We start from the raw sequence: 27,217 nt of genomic DNA on the forward strand, positions 1-27,217 counted from the left end.
AACAAATTATGGCATCTGTCTCTAATATGTGACAGCTAATAAAACGGATTATCTTAGTGAAAAATTGTAGTTGGGAATGAATTACTCACAGAAATGTTAATGAGAATTGAGTTAATCCAATTCTGTGAGCTTTGCAAAGCCGTTAATCTGAACTTGGAAGCCAAAAGAAAGATTGCATTTGGTTGCTGGTTTTGGGTTATGTTTTACCTACCAAGAACCTCACAAAGTGTATAGAATATCTCTTACCACTGAAAATCCAGCTCCCAGTAAGTCTTAAGGCCAGGTTGGACAGAGCTCTGAGCATCTTATTCTAATGAAATCCCCCATCAGAGGGATTGGAACTAGATGATCCTCAAACTCCCTTCCAACCCATATGATTGTATGATTCTATGAAGCCTGAGGTGTACCTACAGGATATTTGTTCCTTTTTTTGCTTTTTAAATTTTTTTTTAATACACTCTCCTGTCATTATACTAATAACTAGCCATTTTCTACTATAACAGGTTAATGTTCCTTGATGCTAATTGGACATGTTGCAAAATTTTGTTAGAGAAGGAGATAATTAGAATACATCATTAGCTTCTGTGATGGCTGTATTCATTAAACTCTATTTCCCTCCTTTACAAATTGTGGTCTTATTTATGGTTGCTTCTCCTTGGGCTGTTCTCTATGATGTTCTCAACACATCCCACTGGTTACAAAATGATTTGAATTTTTGTTGACTTTTCAATATCTTGAAAGCACTTGGAATCTCATGGGATACAGGCTCCAGAGAAAAGTATAAAAACAGATTTACCTTGTTGAACTAGCTGAAGCACAGCTGCCTGAAAGCATCATACAGTAGATCAGAAGGTACTTAGCCTAAATTTTCTCTACAAACATTGCCATGCAACCCAGATATGATACATGCTGATCTTTGTGCCTCAAGCAGTCCAACTTGTAATCCCATAGTAGATTTTAGAATATTACTCCTTTTCAGAAGAAAAAAGGCAACAACAGTAAATACAGAAACCAAATGGATTGGTATTTTTAAAAAGAAGCCTTTTTCTGTGAAATCAAAAGTATCAACTTCACAGGGTTCAGAAACTATGTTTTTAAGTTTCTGAAATTTAGGTTCCTCATGAGCAATTCCAAGAAAACTTCAACTGTCCAAGGAATAATTCATCATTCTTCAGGTAATAGATTTTTATTTTTCTTCTTGTAAGATTTATGGAAAGGAATTTCTTTAATGCTAGAGCTATGTAGGACAGTCCTTTCCCTAAGTAACATAAATCCTGTCTCGACTCAGTTTCTCTTTATACTTTGATTATTTTAGTTTACCTTAGGCAAATAAACCTAAATAGTACAATAGATCAATATTTCTGAGGAAAAAGACTGAGCTTGACTGAATCTTAGTATATTGACTTCCACATCTGATTATGCTATTTAGCTGTAAACAACTCCTTTTTTATGATGGTGAAGGAGAATATGTGAGTTTAATCTGCTCATTAAGAGACAAATGTGAAACCAGCTTTCAAGGATTAGTGTAATAAACATCTTTGAAAATTACTGTAATAAATAAAACTATTAGAAGATGTACAGTTATGAATATTTATGCAAGTATGTGTCCAAGAAAAGAAAAACAGTGAGAAGAAAGTGTTTTGGGGTGGGTTGACATTATTTTGCATGTGAATAGAGTGTCAAGAAGAGCAAACTCATCTTTACTTCTATCTGGCATCACTTAGTGACTATCATTGTCCAGTCAGGGCATTTTTGGCACAAAAAGGAGATGACTGAAGGAATGAAGAACTGTAGAAAGATTGCTGCAAAGAGGTGAAGCTCAGCCTCCTTTTTATAAGTTGTAGATCACACAAGAAACAATGGACTTTGGCCACACCAAGACATGCAGGTAAGGCACTGGCTAGGTGGGATCCCCTGAAATGAGGACAGTGAGGACCAAGGAGTTACTTCCCTGGGAGATTGCAGAGCTCCTGTCACTCAAGGTCTCTAACAGCAGTTTATGCAGAAGTCTGCCAGAAATTATGTTGTCCTAGAATGGACTTGCTGAACAACTGAGATTCCTTGGACCTAGTTTTTATGTCTTCCCTTTTCTCTATGTTTTTTCCAGATGATCAGTACTGGAGGATATGACTTTACCTTTACCTTACAGCAGAAACCAACTTACCAAAGTTGGAATGTCCCTTTCCATACTTGGAGAAGAGGGAAAAAAAGATAAAAAATTACTGATGTCTTTATTTTGCAGAAACTTCAACTATTTTAAGTAATAAGTAAGTAACATATTATAAGTAACTTCAACTATTTCATGTAATAAATTGAAAATTTGGGGAGTATTCATTGCTTTTTTTCCTGCAAAACAAAGACTACATTCATTTCTCCAACAGGACAGAGAACAAAAGTGGCAACAGGCTTATGTGGTGCCAATGGATTTGGCAGGAAGGAAGGATGGGTCTTTCACAATGTGTAACAGCACTTATGGGACTTGGAAGGAGATTAGGGATGTGGAGGTGGGTGACAAACAAGCAAAGAAAAACAGGCCCAGATACTCATCATGATTGTTCACATGACAGAGAGGGCTGGAAGTGGCACTTTCCTGGAAATAAGAGATGATGTAATGAGAAGACAATTTTTGCTTCTCTTCAAGAGTTCTCCCACTCTTCATAACAGCAGCAGTTTCTCTGCCAGGGTCAGTCTGTACTCTAGAAGGTTTTCCTGAGCCATATTTGCTGAGGTGAATTTGCAATATCCTTCCATCTCTAGACTTTTCAACAAGACTCAGGGAATAATGGCCTGGACAAGAAAAATGGGGAAACCTTGCAGGAGAGCTGGTACCTACAAATCAGATTCATATAGGTAAATCATGACTATTCTATCATAAGAAGCAGAAAAACTCCTCAATGTTTGCACATTAGGAAAATAGATAAACCAAAAGAGATTAATTTTGGTGATGGAAGTAATGTGAGAGAAGGACTGTGAGAGAAACACAAGGATCAGTGATGTCATATTTGATTTATGATTGCAGCAAAAAGGGGGAGGAGGAGGGTGGGAGTCTAGACAAAAGGAATGGAGGTCAGAGAAGAAAGAGCCTGCAGAAAAGTAGAGTGAATTTATTCTTTTTTTTTTGTCTGCTCTTTACTTAGACATATTCGAAGTCTCAGCAATCAGACCTGTTCTGAGTGGTGGTGTTGGACAACATGAACTTTAAAGATCACTTCCAACATAAATAATTTTATGATTATAACAAACCAAATGCAAAAAGTATTATTTCTATGTTAAGAACATACTGCTTCTCTCTTTTGAGAGATACCGGCTAGTGATAAACAATCCCATGATATTTATCTAACAACTCTTCTCTTTCTTGTCAAGTTCAGGTAGCACTTTTAGATGTGCTTTCCATTCCATTGAGCCAGGCCAAGTATAATTTTGTCTGCAGAAGAGCAACCTTAGCCAGAACCCAACCTAACTTGGTCTAGTGATATGATCTGCTCTCATCTTGCAGCACCAGGACAAAAGACAGTAAATCCAGACCCTATTTCCATTTTACTAATGTTTGATTCATATTGTTGCACAGCTTGGAGGGAATTAATTTTGTTTCACCCTCACAGTGAACTCCAGCAATGTGGAACTTACTAATTTCTGGAAGTATGTTTAAATTCTCACCTAAATCCTTCTAAAAGTAAAGATTATGAAACTGCAGCTTGGGACCACTATGGCAGACACTTTAAATTAATGTATCTGGCCATGTTCTTAGTTCTTTCATATGAGCAGAATACAAAAATTGTCTTAAAAAGGGCATAAGTCCTTGTCAAGGGCACCCTGTGCTTGAAAAATGTTTCTTTTGTCAGTGTGACCAAAGATGATGGCATGAAGTATTGAAAACACATAGGTAATAACAACCCGTTAGCTCCGGGATCAACTATTACCCTGAGAGGCATAGTATAAAGTTGCAGGTGCAATAAAATGCTGATACAAAGCTCCCATTTAAGGCAAGTGGCATTTGGTCACTAGGGAAGTAGTTGTCCCTGCAGTGGATTTATTTTCCTGAAGTGATGGAATTTTTATCACTTTCTGTTTCATCTTGGGAAAGGGGGATAATGTTTCATGAAGGAGATAATGAAAACCATCTAGGGAGCCATCAGACAAACAAGCTTCTAGAAGCTGAATTTAAAAAAATTCCATCTCTGCTTGCCTCTTATAAGTGTGAATCACAGTTTTACCACCTCCTTTGAGAAATGACAGGTTTAAAATATGCTCCATCTAAGCAACAGATTTGTGTGTAACACAAAAAGGTGTGGAGGGAGGTTTCTCAGAAATAAAACTGCTCGGTGGAAGAGAAAATATTTGAACATAAATTTCAAAGGCTTGTTTCAGCAGATAATTTCAGGCTTTCCAGGCAAAGCCTAATAGTAATCATTATTGCTATGAGAATAAGTATGGTGTAGGTATATGGAACAGAAAATAGGTACAGTTACAGTTCAGATGCATCTTTACCTAATGCATGCTAATATTTTCCTACAAATAATACTTGTTTTTAAAGTTGCATAATTATACAAGACAACTAAATTCACTCCTAGAGAATATCAGGAAATCTGGAAAATTTTTAAATTCTCTAGTTCTTGAAATGAACAATTATATTCCATGAAAAGAAAAAAAGATCTTAAAATCAGAGAAGTGCAACAAATACTCTGAAAAGGAGGTATGATAACATAAAATGCAATTAGAACAACAAAAAATAAAATTTAGAATAAGAGCGACTATAATGAAATTGATTGGAATAACATGAGGTGGAGTGAAAAACACTGAAACTTGCAAAAACTGTATGCTAAGAAATCTCAAAACCAAGGAACAAAATGAAATGAAGAGGCAGAACAAACTGATGAAATGAAAGGTAAAACAAAAAATTCTGAAACAAAGTGAAAATCAAAGAATGGAACGAGATAACATGAAGTGCAGGGCACTGGGCCAAGCCTTTCCACATTGATCCTCAGTGAAATCACAAGATTTCATTTCCTTTCACGAACTTTAAAAATTTCCTTTCATGAAAGGAAATGAAATCTTGATGTCAGAGAACAAAGTGATACAAACTGACAGAGTGCACTTCCAATTAAATTAAATTATATGGAAAGAAATTAAAGAAAATTCAGAAATTAAGTGATTGTAATTACATGTAATTGGATTACGTGAAGTGCTCCTCTTCTGCATAGCTTTTGTAGTTTCAGTGTCCCTGGAGGTTTAGGGTTTGTGGTTTTCCAATGCCTAACCCTAAGGAGAACTGCAAAAACTGCTATTTGCTGAGGTGCCAAGCACATGGACAGTGCTGAGTGGAAAGGTGTGAAGGATGAAATGTTGGGGCAGTGCCATGCTCCCTTTGGCATGCACTTTGTAGTGCCAGGATGCCTCAAGCTCTGGGTTTTGTGCTTTGCTGAACCTGAACCCTAAGGCGAACCCTAACACTGACTGGAGCACTAAAAGCCACCATTTGCTGAAGCAGGTGGCAAGCAGAAAGGAGATGAAGGAACAATGTCAGGGGAGGGCCATGCTCCCCTTGGCATGCCTTTTGTACCTGTAGTACCCCTGGAGCTCTCAGCTTTTTTGTTTTCTCAACCCTAACCCTAAGTGTAACCCGAACTCTAAGGGGAACAGTGAAATCAACCTTTGCTGAGGCTGGTGCCAAGGACAAAAATGTGGAGGGAGCAATGTTGGGGGAGTGCCATGCTCCCCTTGGCTGGCATGTCTTTTTTAGTGTCAGGGTGCCTGGAGCTCTGAGCTTTGTGGTTTTCTCAACCCTAACCCTAAGTATAATCCCAGCCCTAAGCAGAGCAGTAAAAGCAGCCTTTTGCTGTGGCTGAGATGGCCTGTACGTGGGTGGTTCCAAAGGAGCAAGGTGTGGAAGGAGTCATGATGGGATAGTGCTGTACTCCCCTTGACATGCCATTTGTAGTTGCAGTGTCCTTAGAACTCTGGGCTTTGTGGTTTTTTCAAGCCTGTCCTGGGTTGCAGTGTAGGATGTACACAAAGTATTTATTCTATCACCATCTTCATGAACTTTTGAAACCAGGTGGGGCAGTGTTTTCCCAAGCCCCTGCCTTTAGGGTGTCTTCTGCTAATGGCCCATTAATGCCCATGGCCTGCCCCATGAGTCACAGGTAACTCCCTCCAGGGGTTATCTCTGTTTAATGGGCCATCAAGGACCCACTTCACAACTCATCATCCCATTGTGAGATGCTCTAGCATTCTCACCTGGATATAAGCTGGTATGTGGGACAGTGCAAGCAGCCCTCACCCACTGGATTCCCAGAGGAGCAGAGCTACCAGACCTTTCTACAGGATCACTGCTTCAGGAAGACCATCTCATCTGGACTGCTTCCACCATCCTGCTCAGGTTGTATTCTGACTCTGTCAGTGGTCCTTTGTGTCATTGCATTTATTTTATTTTTACCTTTTTTACCCTTTTTTCTTATTAAGTTATATTTCTGACTTGGAGCCTCTCACTCATTTTGCTTTCAAACCACGACAAAGCCTAAACCTAAGCAGAGCAGTAAAATCAGCCTCTGGCTGAGGTGCCCAGCATGTGGGTGGTGCCAAGAAGAAAGGTTTAGAGGAAGCATTCGGGCAGTGGGTTGTTCTTTCTTCCAGTGAAATGGACCAAACCTTGCTGAAACGATTGTCACTGAAATCCCAAAATCAGAGAACAAAGTGAAACGAGGAGTAAGAAGACACCGATGTAATTAAATACCATTTGAAAATAAAAAAAATTATTAAATGCTATTAAAAAAAAAAAAGTATTAAGTGAGGAGAATGAAGAGGAATGAGACTACATGAAGTGGAACAAAGAGTCTTGATAAAGAAAGATCAGTGTTCCTACTGAAGGGGCACAGAGCAGTGCGCAGAGAAGGAGAACGAGAGACGAAGAAAGAACTGGAAGGCAAGGACAACATTTCCGTTTCATCCCGGGGCGCCTGGTGTCTGCGGGTCCGGCATGGGGCGTGCCAGCAGCGCTCACCCTGCGCGGCTCCTGCAGCTCCGGGCGCGTTTCCCAAGCAGCGGGAGCAGCATCCCGGCTCCAGGGCTCTCCAGCACCCAGCATTGCTGCTGCCGGCTGCTGCCAACACCAGAACCACCGTGGGGTCTGTCCCGCTGGGAAAACAGCAGACTGCCAGGTTTTAGCGGCACCCTGCTGCCTCGGGGAAGCAGCGACACAGGGCAGACAGGACAGAGAGCCAGGGAAGGAGCAGCGCCAAAGGGAGAAAAAGACAACGGGGCGGGCAGACCTGGCCCTGCCCTCCTGGCGAGCCTTCGCACACAGCAAGAAACCAGAAAATAGCATCCTGAGACGTGTGCTATGGGTATCTGCTTTTATGTGCTGAGGCTCCTCCCACAGCCCAATTTAGGGGGCATTTTGTGCCTGGGCAGGCGGTGATCTACTCCAGGCAGGAGGGGCATCCCTTCTGCCCGGTCATGGGAGCTGCTGTGTCTCCTTTCATGGGCTGTCAGAGAAAGCCTCCCCAGGCCTGGGATCCCCTCAACCTCCTGTACAGCTCCTAGACTAAGTTTCCACCCCGTGTGTGCCTCCACGTTTGTTAATAACGGCATTAATAAAAATCATTCCCTCCCCACATGGGTGGTGCCAAGGAGCAAGATGTGGAGGCAGCGATGTTCCTGCAGTGCCATGGTTCCCTTCACATGCCTTTGGTTGTTTCCCTGTCCCTGGAGATCTGAGTTTTCTCAAGCCTAACCCAAAGCTGAGCACTAAAATCAGGGTTTTGCAGAGGCTGAGGTGCCCAGCATTTCAGTGGTGACGAGGAGCAAGATGTGGAGGGAGCAATGTTGGGGCTGTGCCATGCTCCCTTTGGCATGCCTTTTGTAGCTGCAGTGTCCTTGGGGCTCTGGGCTTAGTGGTTTCTGGAACGAAGGTTCATTGGGGTTTTCTGAAGCCATGTGAAAACAATAGAATAGAATGGGATGACATAAAGTCCAAGGAAATGGACCAAACTTTGCCAAATTGATCGTCATCAAAATCACAAGATTTCATTTCCTTTCATGAAATGAAGAAATGTTTTTGCATTTCATTTTATCAGTTTCACCTCCTGTCTCTTTGTTTGATTTCATTCCCTCATTTCAAGATTTCATTGTATATTATTTTGGCAAGTTTCAGTGTTTTTCACTGCACCTCATCTCATCCCAATCAATTTTGTAGAATTCACTCCTTTTCCAAATTTTCTTCCTTTTTCCATTTGCATTTATGTATCATATTTCTTTTCCAGAGTGTTTGTTACACTTTCTTCTCTGATTTCAAGATTTCATTTCCTTTCACAAAAATGAAATTATTCATTTTGTGGATAGAAATGAAGTCTTGCAATTTCAACGAGAATCAATTTGGCAAGATTTTTGCCCATTTTCCTGTACTTCATGTCATCTCATGCCATTTTACTGTTTTAATTTTGGAACAGAGTTTTAAAACTTAACCTTTCCTTTCCTTCCCTTATTAGCATTTCATTGATTTTTTTTTTTCTCCTTTCTCTTCATTTGACTTTGTTCCCTGATTTCAAAATTTCTATGAGCATAATTTTGGCAAATATTGGTCCTTTTCTCTCCACGTCATTTCATGTCAATCCATTTCATCAAATTAATTTTCTATCCAAATTTTCTTTTTTTTTTTAAATTGGATTTTATTTTATCATATGTCCTTTCCAGAATGTTTATTACACTTTGTTCTCTGATTTCAAGATTTCAGGAAAGATTTTCATGAAAGGAGATGCAGTCATGCAATTTCAATGAGGATCCATTTGGCAAGGTTTTTACATTTCTCTGCACTTCATGTCATCTCATGCCATTTTATTATTTTCAGTTTGGTGCAGAACTGGTTTGGGTTCTTTTAGTATTTCATTTCATCAGTTTCTTCTCCTGTCTCTTTGTTTGACTTCATTCCCTGATTGAGGGATTTCAGTAATATAATATTGGCAAATTTCTGTCCTTTTCACTGCACATCATTTCATCTTAATCTATTTCATTTTATTCATTCCACTTACAAATTTTCTTTTTATTTTTCAATTGCTTTTGATTTTTTCAACTTTTCTTTCCAGAGTGCTTGTTACACTTTCTTCTCTGATTTCAAGATTTCATTTCCTTTCATGAAAGGAAATTCTTTAAATTCTAATGTCTCTCAAAGTAACAGATTTGTTTTTAAACTCTAATTTTGAGCCTAATTAACCATATTATTTCAAACTTCATGTGTAGTTTCTAAGTTAAATGCCAGAACCAGTAAATTCCTGATTTATTATTTTAAAGAACCAGTAAATTCCTGATTTATTAAGAAAGAAATTTAGCATTCGTGATACTTCAACTCCAAAGCAAGTATTTGGATTTAGGTACCTGATTGAAACTTTATGTGAAAAGATGTGAAACTGAACAGAGATGTTCAGTGTTCCATGTCTTTGTAAGGATGTACTGGGATTTCTAAGATCAATCTGGCTAGGGAGAGCAATGGACATTGTCTGCCTTGATTTCAGTAAGGCTTTCAGCACTGTCTCCAAAGAAAGTTGAAGAGAGACACGGAGCTCCTGGAGTTGTTCCATTGGAGAACAAAAATGATTAAGGGACTGGAGCATCTATCTTTTGAGGAAAGGCTGAAGGGCCTGGGCCTGTTCAGCCTCAAGAATAGGCAACCAGGAAGGCACCTCATCAATGTCTATAAATCTGAAGGAAGTGTGTCAAGAGGATAGATCCAAGCTCTTCTTGGCAGTGCCAAGCAAAAACTGATGGCAGAAAATGATACACTGGAAATTTCCCCTAAACATGAAGAACTTCTTTGCTGTGCAGATGACAAAGCTCTGGAAGAAAGGTCCAGAAAGGTTCTGGAGTCTCTCTTACTGGAGATATTCAAGAACCGTCTTGACACAATCCTGTGTCATGTGCTCTAGAATGACTGCTTGAACATGGAGGCTGGACCAGATGACCCACTGTGGTCCCTTCCAATCTGACCCATTTTGTGATTCTGTAATTCTGACTATGCTGCTTCCATAGCAACATCATTTTACATTGAAATATTTGTTAAAAGCTTACAACAATTAGCCAGTATTTTCTAGTGCTTTTCTTGTTGAACCAATGATTGACAGTGGGATTTCTTTTTTTTCTATTTATTTTTTTTAGGATAGTAAAAATTAAATGAATTCATGAGAATAGTACTTTTGCTTCTTTTCTTTCCTGCCTACTTTGTTTTTAGATGATTTGCTACCACTGCTTATAAAGTAAAAGATTTCATGTGCTACAGAAGTTGAGGCCTGAGCTGTTTTCCCTGAAAGAAAAAAGCTAACAAGCTGCAGATGACACTTTTGACCTTGGAGAAGCTCTGTTGTTTAAATTGAGTTTTCAAAGAGAAGTAGGTCAATTACACAAATAACAGTATATCTCATATTCACATCCTAAATGGTTGTTAATACAGCTGTGATCTACTGAGGAGCCTTTTCTCCCACTGTACACATACCAAATTCAAATATTAGATGTGACCATCCATTTGGAATTAAATACTGCTTTTATTTGGTGATTTATCCAGCTACTCAGAGAGCAAATTTCAAAGTTGAAAGAGGAAGGAATAATCACATTTCTTGTGTTTATCTTCCTCCTGACCCTTGCATCTAACATGGGATCAATGAGATTGTGGGCACGACATTGGGAGTTCACAGTTTATGGTGTGGTGGCAAAGCCATGGATTAAGGAAGAGGGGGGATCTCTGTTAGCTTTCCTGGGGAAGTTATCTGTGCAATGACAGTGTATATGCTGGCCATGCTCCTCTGAGCATGAGAAGAAAGACATCAGGTGAATTCTCGTGTTCAGTATGTCCAGGAGAGGAAAATCCAAATGCTGCCTAAAATGTGGCAGCAGGGAGTGATGACCTCAGCACTGAGGAAACTTCCTAGGAAGTGGAGAGCACAGCAGATATTTCTCCAAACCAGCAGCTGAAGGGCAGAAAACCAACCTGAGGGAAAGAAGCTCTCTTGCTTCAGTGCACAAGAGAGATGGCTAAAGATTTTATTTATTTCTATCATCTTTAGTCTTGCTGGCTTTCTTGCCCCACCCACCCCTCCAAATTTTAATTTTTCCCTTCACATTCTAATAAAATTTGAAATTTAAGCTTAAAAGCTGTTTCTTTGGAGGACTTATAATGGAAAAATCTTAGGCAGGTCCACCACATAGTTCTAGTCAGTTCAAAGGCTTCTGTCTCTACACAACACAATATATGGTTATTTGTGACCAGACATGAATAGTTTGGTGAATCTTAACCTTCAAGGAAGAATGTCTGACTTTATGTAATTTCTGTTCCCATTTAACAAAATTATGTGGCATTAATTCAGGTTTACCAAAATGCTTCCAGCTTGGTGGATATAATGTGAACTTGTACTTCTATGCAGATAAGTATAGAAATAGTGCCTATCTTCAGGACATTAAGAAATCTTTTTCCTCTTAAATCTGCCAAAGACTTGTGGGTGAAAAGACACTCTTTTCTTTCACAATGCCTGGAGTTCTGAATTGCATGAAGCCACTGCATTGAACATTGGAGTAAAGTTGATTTGACAGTCAGCTGCAAGGGAAAACAGAGTGGTTCAAATACTATGCTGTTGAAATCAAGAATGCTTACACTGTGTTCATTTTATAGTCACAGTTTTTACCTCTTCCAATCATACGTGACACCCCGAGGGAGTTCTATTTGAGAAAAAAGTCACGCTCTTTGAGGTCTCATTATCTAGAATTAGTTTTAAGTTGAAACAAGCCACCTGCAGCATGACTACTCTTGAAAGTTCTCTGTGTTCATGTGAGAATAAAACAGTTCCTCAATTCAACCTTGTTATTCCTCATTAAACCACTTCCTTTTATAACAGTACCTGCAGAACACTGTGTTTCAAATTAACATTTAGAATTTTGAGCAGAGATCTCACAAAGAATTTCTTGGATGTTAATCTCTGCATGTCTGGAGATTAATGCTTTTTCTTGCTGTACCAGTAATTTTTCATGGAAAGTACTGAAATTACAGATTTTAGTGATTTTTAGGCCTAATCTTTACAATTCTTTTCTCTTTGTTTTAACATCTATCTTGCTGCTTTATGGTGCTATTTATAGAGTCTCAACGCATAGTGTAAAGGAAATATCTGTATGAATAAGGTGCTGCAGTTTTTTAATTTGCAACACTTTCTCTATACCTGTTCCTGCAAATATATTTTCAGCCATGGAATGAACTGTGAAGAAGGGTGCTTGTGAGTGCAAGGGTGGCTGCAGCTTCATCTAAGGAGATGTTCTTCCTTGGGTATCCTGGAGTGGCCTAAGCTGCTGCTTTGGGGCTCTACCAAGAAGCACTGGACAGAGGAGGTCGAAAACACTGCAGCCCTGAAGGGCTGAGTGCTCGACAGCATTGCTCTGGACATAAAGCCACTGACCCTGTCCTCCTCTCAGATATTTGCCAGAAAATGTGCACCACCAGCTCTGTCCAGGAGGTAGTTTCCAATAAGAAACAGCTGAATTATGAGGGGTTTTTGGATGGAGGGAATATCTGGAAATCACCTAGTGGTTAAAGCAGGTCAGCTAGAGTGGGTTGCCTAGGACTATTGGGTTAGTCCAGGTTTTGGGGAAGCCTTTTGGGGCTTTTAAATATCTCCATGAATGAAGATTCCATAGCCTCTCTGGGAAACTTGTTCCTGTGTTTACCCTCAAAGTAAGAAGAGTGGGGAGGGGTGGGGGGGTTATGATCAGATGGAATTTCTTGTGTTTATATTTTGATGGTTTAAAAAAAAAAAAAAAAAATCTGTGCCTCATGTACTGGGCACCACTGAAAAAAATTTACCTCCCTCTACCTCATTCCCACTTTCATTTGTACAGATAGATAAGGCCCTCTTGGGTTTGCTTTTGTCCAGACTGAACAGAGCCAGCTCTCAGTCTGTCTTTATGCAGCAGATTTTTCAGTCCTGTAATGATCTTTGTGGTCCTTTGCTGGACTTGCTCCAGTAGGTCCATGTCTCCTGTTCTGAGGAGGCCAGAACTGGACCCTGCATCCTGTGTGTGTAAGCCTCACCAGTACCAAGCACAGAAAGTGATTCACCTCCCTGAAACTGCTAGAAATGTGCTTCCTAATGCAGCTCAAGACACTGTTGCTTTTTTTTTTTGCTATGAGGATCAGACTTGGTTTGAAGCTAATACACCTATTGTCATAAACGTGGTGGAAATATGAGGCTCCACAAAAGTGCTAATATTCATATTTATAAATGTAGACAAAACTTGCCAGACTAGGACACCAGCAGATGCCATGAAAAGTCCATTTGTGCCTGTCTTTTCTTGCCTATTTCCTACATGCTTCAGTCTTACATGTTCATTAGCGTAAAGTCTAATGCACTGTGATGTTGAAAACCCTTTCAAATGGAATATTCCCATTTGTGCCCTATTACAATTTCCTTGATCAGGGCAGCAAGGAGTTAAAAATCTATTTGCTCTCACAGTTAGATGGAATCTTAAAGAAAATTTCAAGTCCATTCTCCTCCCTAGAGCAATAGTTCATAGATGTGTCATTCGTGATGTGCTTTTCTAATATTTTTGTAAAGACTTCTAGAGATGGAGACAGGAACATTCCCCCAGGCAATCTTTTCTATTGGTTCTTCAAAACCATTATGGCTGCTTAGGTCCAGCATCTAATGAGATTTCTTCTTTGACACATCTAAGGCCTTATTGTCTATCCTACCGATGTCCTTTCCTGACATCAGACATGTTCATTTGGGTTTTTTTAACATTAAAAGCATATCTTTATGCTTTATTTTCTCTTCCTTGATACTTTATTTAAGCTAAACTGCAAACAGGGTCTTAATTAGATCTGAACTGATAGGCCCAGAGCTCCACCAAGCTCATGGTTCCTATTTACGCAAAACCATCTGATAGAGATGTCAAACTATATCATGTAGGGTATGTGAAAGAGTAACTGCCCTCAGTCTATGAAAAAGGAAACAAAAGAAAAAGAATGCATGTATTATTTCAAACTGAATGAAGATCCAAAATAAATCAGGTACAAACTTAAAGTGTTTTCTTTAAGACTTGTGTATGAATTATGGAAATGAGAAATGGAATGGGAGTTGTGAAGTATCAGGTAAGCATCTCAAAGTGCCAGGAAATTTATGGGAATTTCCAGGAAATTCTGGAGCCTGAGGACTCTGGAAGCTGGGAAAAAGACCATGGGAAAGAGGGTGAGAAAGAAGTTGTTCTTAGAAAGCAAGGTGGAAAAACATCATTGTCCAATTAAATGGTGTAGCAGAGATGTTAAACAAAAACCTATACTTTAACTATTTGTAAATACTGCACTTGCTCTGGGTTGAGCTATCTGTACAGAAATGCATGTGCACTTCTATTAGCCAGACTTCTAAATGATAAGTATTTCTGGAAGGAAAGCTCCTCTTTCTGCAGTTGACATTAATACAATTATATCTTATTTACATATAAATACATATTTGCATGTTATTGTTCTATTGGTCACATTATCTAGGAAACAACTTTAAAGATTTACAGATGTGCCTAATTCTAGTTCATGAAGAACTATGCTGAAGTAAAGCTTGCAGGTTATTTAATGAGTGTTATTCCCAAAGATCAGACAAACAATGTCAAACAGTGTAACTTCAAACACTCAAGTGTACACGATATGGAAGATTGTGTCTGTGGGAGTCTAATTCAAGAGAAGCAAGGAGAATGGATGTGTAGACTGATCTCAAATAGAGCATAAGTCTTTTTAAAAAAATAAAATTTCATCCCATATTTTGGAACTAAGTCAACCCTTAAATGCTTTTAATTCCAAGGATAACTCTTATCTCAATAGTTTTTTGCATCTAGAAGCCACTGTTTTAGATAATGTATGCTTTCCTAAAAGAAATATCACTCGTCCTAAAGCATATATAAAAAAAAGAGGAAGTTCTGATTCTAACAAGGAGGTATAGAAGGTCACAACAAGGCACTATGACAGTGGTGATAAGAGGGCAGACATTGCTTTTTACAAACACGAAGCCCAACATTTAGAATTGCCTCAGATGATTTTGCAGCAGGACAGCATGTGATGAGCAAAATTGCTCCTGGGTTTTTGAAGGCTATGTTAGAAATCAGAGACATCACAAAGGAACTAGATTTCACATTAGGTTTCACATTATGCATACATGAATTCAAATAATGCAAGTAGAGCAATTACAAGACATAATCCAGCCAGCTGAAAAGCTGTATCTTAACTGTGCAGTTATAGCTGAGGTATTCCAGTCAACAAGCATTTAGCTAGAGGCAACTGTGCCTCAAAACAGAACATTTTCCAAAATTAGTTTTGAAAAATAGGCCCTTGGGAGGTACATTTTTAGCTTCTTCATGATTTAAATAAGGTGACTTGTAAAGGAACATCTATTGCCCCAAGATTTGCCGATACTCACAAAAGACAGAGCTGTCCTAGTTAAGAATCTGGAGCCTTTGGCATATTATATGAGTTATACGTAATTTAACCTTTTAATAGCATATTTTAAATCATCTATATAAAAATATCTCTACAGTAATTGCAGAGCAATCACATTTCTTCTGAAGCTATCTTTAGATCTGTTTTTCTTTGATTCTGTTTTCTGTAGACACTAATCTAAGTGTCATTACAAAGCACCCCATTTGAAATCCATAGTAGGATTGTTTTTGCCAAACCATTAAACCTTTCCTAGTAATTTTGGGGTTGGGATAAGATGGAGAGATCTCCAGCTTAAATCTTACGCATTTAGCAGAAAGACCTGTGTGAGTATCATGGTAGACAGATGGAAGTATAGAGAAGAAAAAACAACCTTCCGTGAAATATTGACTTTGATAAATTTCAATAACCAGCTAAGTGCTGACAGTAGCAACCATCATGTACTTGTTCTCTCTCTGTAGATCATTACCCAGTTTATATATTTTAATCCTAAAAATGAGATTTTTTTTTCAAGTTAGGGTCTACATGCTACAAAATGTGTTCGTATTAACATTTTGACTCAGATCAGGACCTTACTTTTGGATCCAATTTACCAACTGCCGCAGCTTGCTGTGCTTTGCCATTGGATATGCTGTATTCCTTTAAGGTGACTAAATTAGGACAAGCACATATAATACAATCTAACTATTAAGAGTAGTCTAGCTTGAAACCACATTAGAGGTGTCCTAAAATAAAATCCTTTGACATGCATAAGAAGTGGATATCTGCACTAGCTCTTTTCTTCTACAGAAGGACTCAAGCTGAGCTATAGTGTATAGATTCTACAGCTAATGGAGATATAGCTAAATTTTGTCTAAATAAATAATCCCTATGGAGTATCTCTACCTCTTTGCATTTACCATTTATAATAGTGAAATAATCACAGTTCTAGAAATAGTTCTAGAAAGGATTTCCTTAATGGGAAGATAAGGAAATTCTTCTCTATGAAAGAAGAACTGTAGGCCTAGAGAACATGATTTTGTTCTAAAAGAAGCTTTAAACGCAAAATAAAAGATCATCCAACATGATGGATAATAGAAGACATAAAGGGGGGAGCTGGAAGTATTCTGAATGGCATTTACTACAGATGCAAGTAGTAATACTGTGTTTATTTCTAAAAATTTAAATATGCTTTCAATGGAAATAAATTTAAGGAATGAGAAATCTGAGACAGCCAGTCATTTATTGATATTTGCCACATATATATATACACCTCACCACTCTCTGATTAGATATACATACTCTGTATATGTTTCCATGTTTCTGCCCTTCCTTTGCCATATCAGTGAATGGCAAAATTTAAAGTTCCCTAGGGAAAAAATTACCAGCAAAAACACTGGGAATTCATTATATGAAATAGTGTTTTACCTTAACAAAGGAAATGGACATTAGACATAATTTGCAGAAATTAGTCTCTGCCTTAGTCATGATGTAATGTCTTATGCATGTTGTGTGAAACTATCTGGTGATAACCTAAATTTGCATGTTAAGTTTCCTCTTTCAGATCAAATATGAGCAATCATTAGTTATTGCCTTGAAAAATTACATGGAATTTATTTGCTATCTTGCATTATTAAGAGTTCCAACCTATCAATGACTATTTTTGAAATTCAGTGGGCTTTGTCAGTATCTAAGGAACTTGAAGAACTTATTTCTTATTACTCTGTCATAATCTCAAATACATTAGCAATACTGGATCTTAATCACGTCTCAGACATCATCCTTCCTGAAGCTGTAGAGAAATGCTAGTTAACACATGACCCTTCCCCAGAGATCCTGCTCCAGATTCACTGTTGTTGCTCTCTTCTATCATCTCCTGCATCCACTAAGCTATTTTGACTGCTCCAGCTGGCAGCACGCAGGGGGTCAGCAGCTACTCCCCTTGTTTTATTCTCTGGTCTCATTTACTGAAGCAGCAATGACCAGCTTTAGAGAAATCTTCATTGCTGAAAGGAAGCTTCCCTCTCCTCCCCAGCAAATCATGATAAAACATGGTTAGAAGGAAACTGGAGTACCTGACAGAAGGAAATCTGAAATTTTGGATACAGAAAAAAAAACCCAAACAAAAAACCACTGGGTAATTTCTGGGGTAAAAGTAAAAAGGCATGTTACAATTAAAGAAAGGACTGAAATCAATCATCTAGCACTAGCTGTAGAATGTTATGGATGTGTCATGTTTTTCCACCAGCCAAGAGCTAAGCCCCAGGCAGCCTCACTCCTCCACCAGCAGGATAAGGGAGGAAATCGAAGGGCAAGAATAGAAAACTCATGAGTTGAAACAAAACTGTTTAATAGGAAAGCAAAAGCTACATATCCTAGCAAATCAAAACAAGAAATTCATTCACTTCTTCCCATGGGCAAGCAGCTGCTCAGCCATCGCCAGGAGAGCAGGACCCCATCATGCAGGAGGGGTATTTGGGAAGACAAACACCATCACTCCAAATGTTCCTCCTCCTTCTCCTCACTTTATATCATCTGGACTATCCCTTTGGTCAATTTTGATCACCTGTCCTGGCTGTGTCTTCTCCCAGCATCCACATACCCCCAGTCTCCTTCCCATTGTGGCAGTAGGAAAAGCAAAAAAGGTCTTGGCTCTGAGCAAGCCCTTCTCAGCAATAGCAAAAACACCTCTTATTATTAACCCTGTGTTCAGCACAAATCCCCAACACAGCACCATACCAGCCATTGTGAAGAAAATTAACTCTACCCCAGCCAAAACTGGCACAAGATGTAAGAAATGATTATAGTTGCTAGCACAAGAGGGAGAAAAACATCAAAAAACTAGATTTACAATGAGCTTTTCATTTGGATATAGTCCAGTACTGTAGGATTATGTGATAAAGCTTATCTGCACACTCACAGAGGAGCTGACAGACAATGGTGGGAGGGAAAGCCCAAATAATCCTCTGCCAAGCTGCTCTCAGGAAGACCCCACATGGGCCATCAGCCCATCTGCAGAAGCCCAGAGGAGTAGAAGGAGACACAGGGAACCCAAATGAAGGCCCCCCAAAGAATGACCACCTTGTCCGAGTACCTCCCTGGTCAGTCCCAGGGGAGGCATCATCTCCACCAACAGATGGGAAACCAGTCCCCACGAGTCATTGAGAGCAGCAGTCCAGTCATCTTATAGGCTAAGGGAGTGAATGCCCTTATATATAGAAAGATATAAATACAGATATAGATATAGATGTATGTGTGTATGTATAGCATTGTAACAAGTGAGCCTCCATCCTGCCTAGCCCCAGAGGAAAGCAGGATGAGGCCACTGGTGCTGTCTATGTCCCTGTGGATATTCCAAGTTTTTCTCTGTGATCTGTGTGGACAAGCACTCTCACATGTGTATATTGAGGGTATATACAAGATAGGCTTTTGTGTGTGTGTCTCCTGGGAGCATGTCTTCAGTATCAATACTAGTAGATCTGGGCACATGGAGCACCAGCAGTCTTATTTCTCTTGTATCCAGCATGATACATAGACCTCTAACAAATACCTTTTCTTATTTCAGCTGATAGCAATAGAAAAGTTAGATGATTAATAGGTAGAGTGCTCTAGAAGTTATTAATCATGCAAAATATTCAATTTAAAATCTGATATTTTTGTTTAATATGAGATGATTTCATATCTTGAAAAAAATATTTTAAAATCTTTTTTTTTTTTAAGTGCCTTGATCATTAGCTTTCAGGAGACTACCAAGGAAACAAAAAGAGCTATGACTTTTAAGTTAGATTTTGTTGTTAAATTTGATAGGCTTTGATAAAGCTGCTCCAACTTTGGACAAGGTTTCTCTGAAAAAATAATAACAAAAAAGCATATTGTTGAGGGATAGTTCCTGGAAATATACAGTTCCTAAAAATCTACATCTCAATGAAAGGGCTGAAAAAAAACCCCTCAGGCTGATTTCAAAGCTTTTGCAGAAGTGATATCCCAGAGGAGATGGGTGAAGGATGCAGTCAGAATTACCCTTACTTACTGTTTTACAGTAAGTTTTGGTTCCAGATGCAGTGAGGAATGCAATCTGAGTGTTTTCCCCACCAGATTTTTAGTAGTTTTACCATATCGAAATGTATGTGGAGGAATATATAATGTAACTCTCACCCTTACTTCCACTGAATATGTAGATCAATATATAACAGGTAGTCTTCGAGCATCATTTTTTAAATGCATAATATCAATTTTATTGCATAACCTGTAATCTATAGTGGTAAGACCATCTCTCTGTCACAGATGACAAAAGCTTGTAAAGAAATAGTACATTTAAGGTAATTAAAGTTTACTCTTCAGTCTTCCTTTTAGAGGAGTAGATAAGTAGGGAAAAATATGAGTGGATTAAGGAAACAACCCCTCATATCTGGAAACCAATTTTAGCTTAAAGTTTATTGTTGACATCACTGCAGCTTCACATTATTTGTAATCAAAAATGAGTGTGTATATATATATGTGTGTGTGTGTGTGTGTGTGTGTGTAAGTGTTTTCAGGATAGGTATTCAAGTAATTTCTGAGGTCCTCAATATGGATTCCCTGCTTACAGGAGTCTGTAATAAAAGGATCTGTTTGAAATTTATTTTATCAGCACTGCAAAGTACAGCTCCCTCTCTTCAAACTGGCAATTATTTTTAGTTACCATTAGGCGTTTCAAGAGAATTTTAGTTCTGTAAAAAGAACAAGAAAGGAAAATCAGACCCTGAGGATTTTCCTTTAATTGATGTATATAACATCTGGATATGCTGATATATTATAGTTAGTTCCTAATAGTGATTTTGTATTTAGCATGAGAAGAGAAAATGTGATAGTGAGGAGAAAATGTATACTAACTTTTTTTTTTAAAATCAACTTTTTGAGAAGGATAAATTAGGTTAAACTGTACTAAAAGTGTAACTAAGATAGATTTTGCTTAAGTCAAATGACTAATATGGTTGTTGTAAAAGATGATGGTCCAAAAACATGCACAATTATGTATTACTAAATACAGTTAATAAAATGCATGTGAAATGAATGACTAAAGAAGAAAGATATATTTAAAGGTAATTATTTAAAATTATTTTTCCCAGAATGATGTTTGCTATGTCTGCTCACTGTGTTCTACCAAACCAAAGCAGTAGACAGACTGGGAAAGTAGAAATGGATAAAAACCACTGGTTGATTTGATATGGTGTTCTGTGCTTTTCTCCCATGCTGTTAGTAGCAGAATGGTAAACATGGTTTGGTACTTCCTCCAAATACCTCTAATGAAATTCATGCGGTCCAAGGAGGTAGAAAGAAAAGGGTATGACTATAATAAATCAATACATATGTAAAATACAAGAGAAAATAATACCATGGTAATGTGACCTGGAGATGGAAGAACCAAAGAGATTCTGCTAGTAGTTCTTAAATGGATTAGGCAGCATTTAAATTATGTATTATTGCTGGCCTATAATTTTACCTGTTTTCCATGTATGATTTCAAATTCTTCCTATGTACTAAGTGCTTGCCTCCTGATTTCTAATGGAAGTTACATGATAAGAAGGCATAATTGGTTCATCCTCCATGCACTGGATTTTGGAAGAAGAGGAAGGTATTATTAACTAGGAGTTTAAAGAGATAATGAAGAGAGAAAGAATAGATGGTAGATTTGAAGCTTGAAAAAGTAGATAAAGGGGAATAGAACTGAGGGATTAAAGTTTTTCTTCTAACTGTTTATCATTATATCTTGCAAATAAAATCATTTTAAGGTTCCTATTGTACCAAATCCCTACTTCACAATTTTGCAGTAAGATCAGAATCATCCTACGATTTCATGAAGGAAATCTAATGTCCCTCAAAATGGATGGCAAGTCACAGTATTTCTGGTTAAAAATCAATGACATTATGCTGTATATTACAGTAGTTTATATCATCATCCATTTATTAACATCCACAAATACTGAAATTAAATTACTTGTGCCCATCTTACAAGAATTTTTGGAGCTGTAGACTACAGAAAAGTCTCTTAAGTTTCCAGGTGATGTCCTGAATCTTGCATGTGATCAAAAAGTCTCAGGGTTTTGTCATCTCCTGTGATAAATTTTGCTAGGAGCATGACCTCCAGAAATGGCACAATATCAACATGATTGGTTTTATTGTTTATCCTCTAACCTTTACATTTTTAGATATATGTATTGGTATTGCTTACATATATCTTTATATCCCCAGGGGCATTTCATGTTGAAGGGTTATTGCATATGAATTATTTTACCTTATGGCCAGAATCTGTCTCATTGCTGATATGTCTTTAGTGTTAGAACTTGCCTTATTTTTATTTTTTTTTTACCCATATTGAGAAAATAACGATTGTAAAGGATGAATGTTATTACAATGCCTTCATAAGCCCAACCAGACTCCCTTACCTTAAATACATTTGGCCCATTGCATTTGTTATGCAGTTATATAAACTCATATTTGGTTCCATGAAGGATATTAGCACTTTACTGCATTATCTTATGGTTTTCTAACCTTGATCAGACCCAGCCCAAGAATTTGAGAAGATTTTTGATGGATCTACACTATTAAAACCGTAGCAAAACTCTTTATCTCCTTGCTTAAAAGTGCATCATTTCTCTACCATTTTAGAGGAGTCAATTTTTCAAGAACTCTCTTGCCAGTTCACGTATTACTTCTGTGTATTCTAGGCAACATCATTGCCCTTTTTTTCCTCCTATGTATAAAGGAAAACTACACACTTTCTTTTTATCTGGGTTTTTTCCACATACTTTAATCTGCAAAAATCCTTTCTGATCTGCAAAATCTCATGCACCTGTCACATCAAATGATTTGTCTGTTTTGTTGGATTTTTTTAAAACTATGAATACCTCTGACACATGAATTGCAGAAATGAATACAGGAAGGGCTATTCTGTTTTCATTCAACAATTCCCATTTGTACCTACCAGGGTGATAACATATTTTGAGATCAAACTTGAATCCTTTTTTTTTTTTTTTTTCTCTACCAAATGCTTTCTTATTACAGAACCTGATATGTTTGTACTTTAGGACACCAAAAGACTTGCTAATCCTGTTGATCCTTTATTTCTTGGGACTTGAAAGATCTTTAAATGTTTGAAAAATGTAGTATTATCTTGTTTATTTGAATTAAATCTGTGTAATTAAAATAGATCTAAATGATGAGCTTTAATAATATAGAAGCACTAAATGGTTTGGTTGAATTTGCATAAACTCCTTGAAGCTTTTGGACACCTGTTCAAGTTTAAATTCTGTGATTATGAAATAAGAAGCTATTACAAGAAAAGATGTTGGCAGATGCATGAAGCCATTCCTCTTTGAGCTAAGCTGCTTCCAGCAAGAAGCACTCTTTAATGAGAATTTCTGTTGCTGAATCAAGACTGTGACATTCCGGTTTTTTCCTGAGTGGTACAGGGTTTCCACTTTCATAGGAATTGGAGCCTAAAGTCACAGCACTATTTGGGAAAGACAGAATTTTGAAGGGACATAAATCTAAGGAAAATGACCAAAAATTCCACTTTCTCAAAGGCCTGAATTGGTTGGTAGGAATTTTCTACCCTGGTCACTGAAGTGGCTAAAAGTTGTTAGTCCTGATATGTTTTCTGTTATCTTAACCAAATACAAATTTTCTTTTTATATTTTAAATGCACATATAATAAGCAAATAGAGAAAATGGAGAGCAAGGGTGTAGTATTTTTAAGGTTATGAGAGCAATGAGAAAAATTCTAAAAGTCTTCAGATAATGACGCTTCAAGTTTTCTGTGTTATCAAGTTCTGTTTGTCTCTCTTTGTCCTTTGCTATGTTCCTAGATTCCTTGTGGATTATGAGCATCTTTGAACATTCTTGAATCTTCTTTCAAATCTCTCTGGTGATAGGTTCTGCCTTGTGATATGTTATATGAATTCCATGTTGCTCCTAAGTCTCAGATATTCAAGCATTGAGCAGAGATTATTTAGTTTCTATTTTAACAAAGACATCCTCAAACATTTCCTTTTCCACTTAAATAGATGTGTGGAATACAACATATGTTCTTGAAGGAAGGAAGAAAAAACAAAGGGGAAAAAACGTGAAGGACTTGAAGTTTCTGTCAAATCAGAAACCATTTTTTGTTACTTTAGCCCATACTGGAAGTCATAACATCCCACAAGTCAAAGATATTAAGACTTGCAAGTGATTCAGGAGCACGGAGCCACTGAAAGACCAGCTCACCAAGCTTTCCTTGACACCTGTGGATTTGCTGCATGCAAGAGCAGTCACTGGGGCAGCAGAAGCAAACATGCATTTTCTAGTGTGAGATCTATCTGACTTTATCCTGCATGAGATGCTTTTCTGCGGAGCTGAGGGATTTTTTTTAAAGGTAAGGGGATTTTTAATAGAAAATAAGATGGAAAATTCTTGTGAAATTTTGCTCAGGTCAAGCTGTCTTTAGCAGAGGAATTTAGCAACGGTCCTGAAGAAAAGCAGAGACAACATTGATAAATGATGATGTAATATAAAACGTATAAATTCCACATCAGTATAATACATATATATGTACAGAAGTTCCCAAATCCCCCATAACTAGAAGACCAGTCAGTTTTTCCTTGTTATAAAGACTACATCTATTCGTGCAGTTTACGGAAATTTTATTCAATGAGTCATGTGTTGGGAAATGAAGATTCTTCTCACTTGTTCATTTGCAACTGACTGTGTCCACTTACTAAATAGTAAGTGGACACAGTACTAAATACTGTGAAATTTTTGTATGTGTGCCTAAATATCCCAAGTTTAAATAATTCACATTATTTAATTTTCATTTGATTGAAAGTCCTACTAGACTTGATACTTGTAGGAGTTTAGGCCTCAAAAGAAGTGCAGATCAGGAAATGCTGTGTTTAATTGCTCTTTGATGGCATCTGCTGTCCTGATGTAGAAAGAGGTGAATTAGAAGTGATGCTAGTGAGTAAGCCAGCCCAGGGATATCTCGTGTGTGTGTGTGTTGCTCATCTTCTCTCTACTTCACTGTAGAGGTGGCATTTAATAAACCTATAGCAGTAATCTCATAGTTGTGGAGAAGTTAATCCTACTAGTCTGTCTGGCTGGGCTGGATCAGACCCAAATGTGGATGCGGAATTTACACAAAGCCAAACTAACATACTGATATGCAAATTTTTAGTTTTCTCCGGAAGCCAATAGCTGTCTCACTTTTCACTAGCAATAAAAGTCATGAAGTGGATTATAGCCACTTTCAGCAGCATTAACTGTTCCACAGATTTTTATTTGATAGTAAACTGATGCAGTATATTTGTCTGTAATATCCATGAGCACTGAGAAGTATACTGAAGTTAAGAGCAACTCGAACACTTAGTGTGGCCTCCTGGACTAGGGTCCTTTCCTTGCTGGCTTGCTACTCATAATGGACCACAGAATCATAGAATATCCTGAATTATAAGGAACCCACAAGGATCCTCCAGTCCATCTCCTGCCCCCACACAGGACAAACCCCAAAATCACACCATATGTCTGAGGATGTGGCTTGATAAATAACATCTTATTTAACTTCACTGAAAGTGTTTTGCTCTCATTTGGCCTTCACATGCTCTCCAAAGCCTTTCTTTTCATTTGGAAATAAAAGAGGGATTAGAAGAACTATGACAAAATTTTCAACGTCTAGAGTTTAGTTCCCTGTAGTGACTTAAAATGATGCACTCCAGGGGGGAAAGAAAAGTAGATTTCAGTTCTAGGTCTTTAAAGCACACGAATATAATTAAAATATCAGTGTAAACTCCTCAAATTACTTTTTTTTTTTTTGGTGGGGGGGGGAGGGGATGGGGTGGGGTGTGACCAGAAGGCCCAGAACAACATTTGCTTTAGTAAATATATTTCAGTTAATATTTAACAGCTGATATGTATGGGGACTGGGAAAAAAAGAAAAAAAAAAAAAAAAAAAAAAAAAAAAAAAAAAAAAGATCAACAGCAAAACAAAAACAAACCTTGTTATCATGCACTTTCTGTCCTTGATTGACTCTGTTGATTGCCTCTGCTGTTAACATGCATTCTCTGTTCTTGTTTGAGTCTTCTCTTGATTGAGTCTGTTCTTAACAGTCCTTGCTCACATTGATATTGTCATTAGTTCCTCTAAGGAACAGCAAAACACTGAGGATTACTTGTGTGCTTGCCACTGGGAGAAGCATCTCATCTGAGGAAGGACTTACTTTCCAATCCTTCACTCACTGAGAATTGAATGTTTCAAGCTTAGCAATTTTGATGGGATTAGCAGTTCAGGTGTTCAGATCAATGGTTTAAAGGAAGCCCATTTTTCAGCAAGTGCAGGAAATGTTAACCCTGGGGATTTTTTTCAAGGGCAAAAATGTGTTGCCAAAATTATGGCAAGTGGAATTGCTGCTAACTTGTTGGAGAGTGGGGGTGTTTGTTATTTTAAAGCCAATTTTTTTTGGCCAGCAGTCCCTGTCAGGTGCAGAAGAGAGAAGAAATAAATGTCCTAGTGAGGGAGCTGTGCTTTTTTGTTTGTATGTGTTTATCCAACATAATCCTCTACAGTTGCAACAGATTACAAACTAATACCTCTAGAAGTGTATTTCCTTCTGTCATTGTTTTTCAATTCAGTGGTATGTGGAACAGCATTGGGCTACTATAAGAGAGTCTAATCAACCACAGAACTGTTAGGGTTATTTTATTATTAATGAGATTCCTAGGTTTCTGATTCCTATCAAAAATGCTTACAAAGATCTGTTAAAGATAGTATAGTCTAGTGAATTTTGAAAGAAAGGATTTTGAGGAAGTTTGATATGTCATATCTAAGTCCTTCTTTGCCCTCTGGTATATTCAAAATGTGAATTTGCCAGCTATTTTTAACCCTTCCCTCCTTCCAGTGTGAGTGTTTCCACACTATGAATAATTTAATTTCTCCCCTGATTAGTCATCTATATTTTCATCCCATCCAAGTTGCTTTATGAGCTTAATAAATGCATTGTTCATTTTATACTCTGCAAAAAGAACTAGCCATGATGCCTGCAAGCTCAAATACCTTGAAGGGAGCTTCTTTCATGTTCCCAGTTAATTAAGAGATCTAGTAGACTTGACAAGTTTCACTCATTTGGCAGGAGAAGCTTTTATTTTTGCATGAATTTGAAGTTGTTTCTTAAATAACTTACTTATCTGTGTCCCTGAGACATTTTTCCACATTCCTATTTCTTTGAAATGTTTCATACAAACTGTCATTGCTTGACAGCCCTGGATCCTTTACTCTGTCTCATCTGCAAGCACAAGTAACTGTGCCCTGATGAGAAAGAAGCCTATTTTAACTTTCACTGGTTAAAAAAAAAATCCTAGACTGATCATGCAAATATATATTTCATTTGTGGAAATTATCATATAATAATAAAGATTTTTAGCAGCAGAGACTCTTAATTTTAGTTACCTTATTATAGGTGAGTGGTAATTTCATTGAAACTGATGTTCTTTCTGATTTATCTTCATTGCAGCTTTGACATAACTGCTGCAGCATTGCCTTTTCATCTGAACAGGCCACTAATTAAGCACAACAAAACAGTGACTTAGATAAATTCTCAATTCTGTCAAGTTTTTCTGTTGCTACCCAGTATGTTATTTGGGGAAGAACAATATATAGATCCTACGCCAACAATGACAGAGTTTGTGTTGGTAAAGCATTTGTAGAATTCAAGCAGAAGGTGTTTGGTTAGACAGGCTGCAATTACTTCTTCATTAAGCATCCTGTGGCGCCTATATGCTTCA

This window comes from Zosterops lateralis (assembly GCF_965231275.1).
Source record: "Zosterops lateralis genome assembly, chromosome: 1".
Lineage (NCBI taxonomy): Eukaryota > Metazoa > Chordata > Aves > Passeriformes > Zosteropidae > Zosterops > Zosterops lateralis.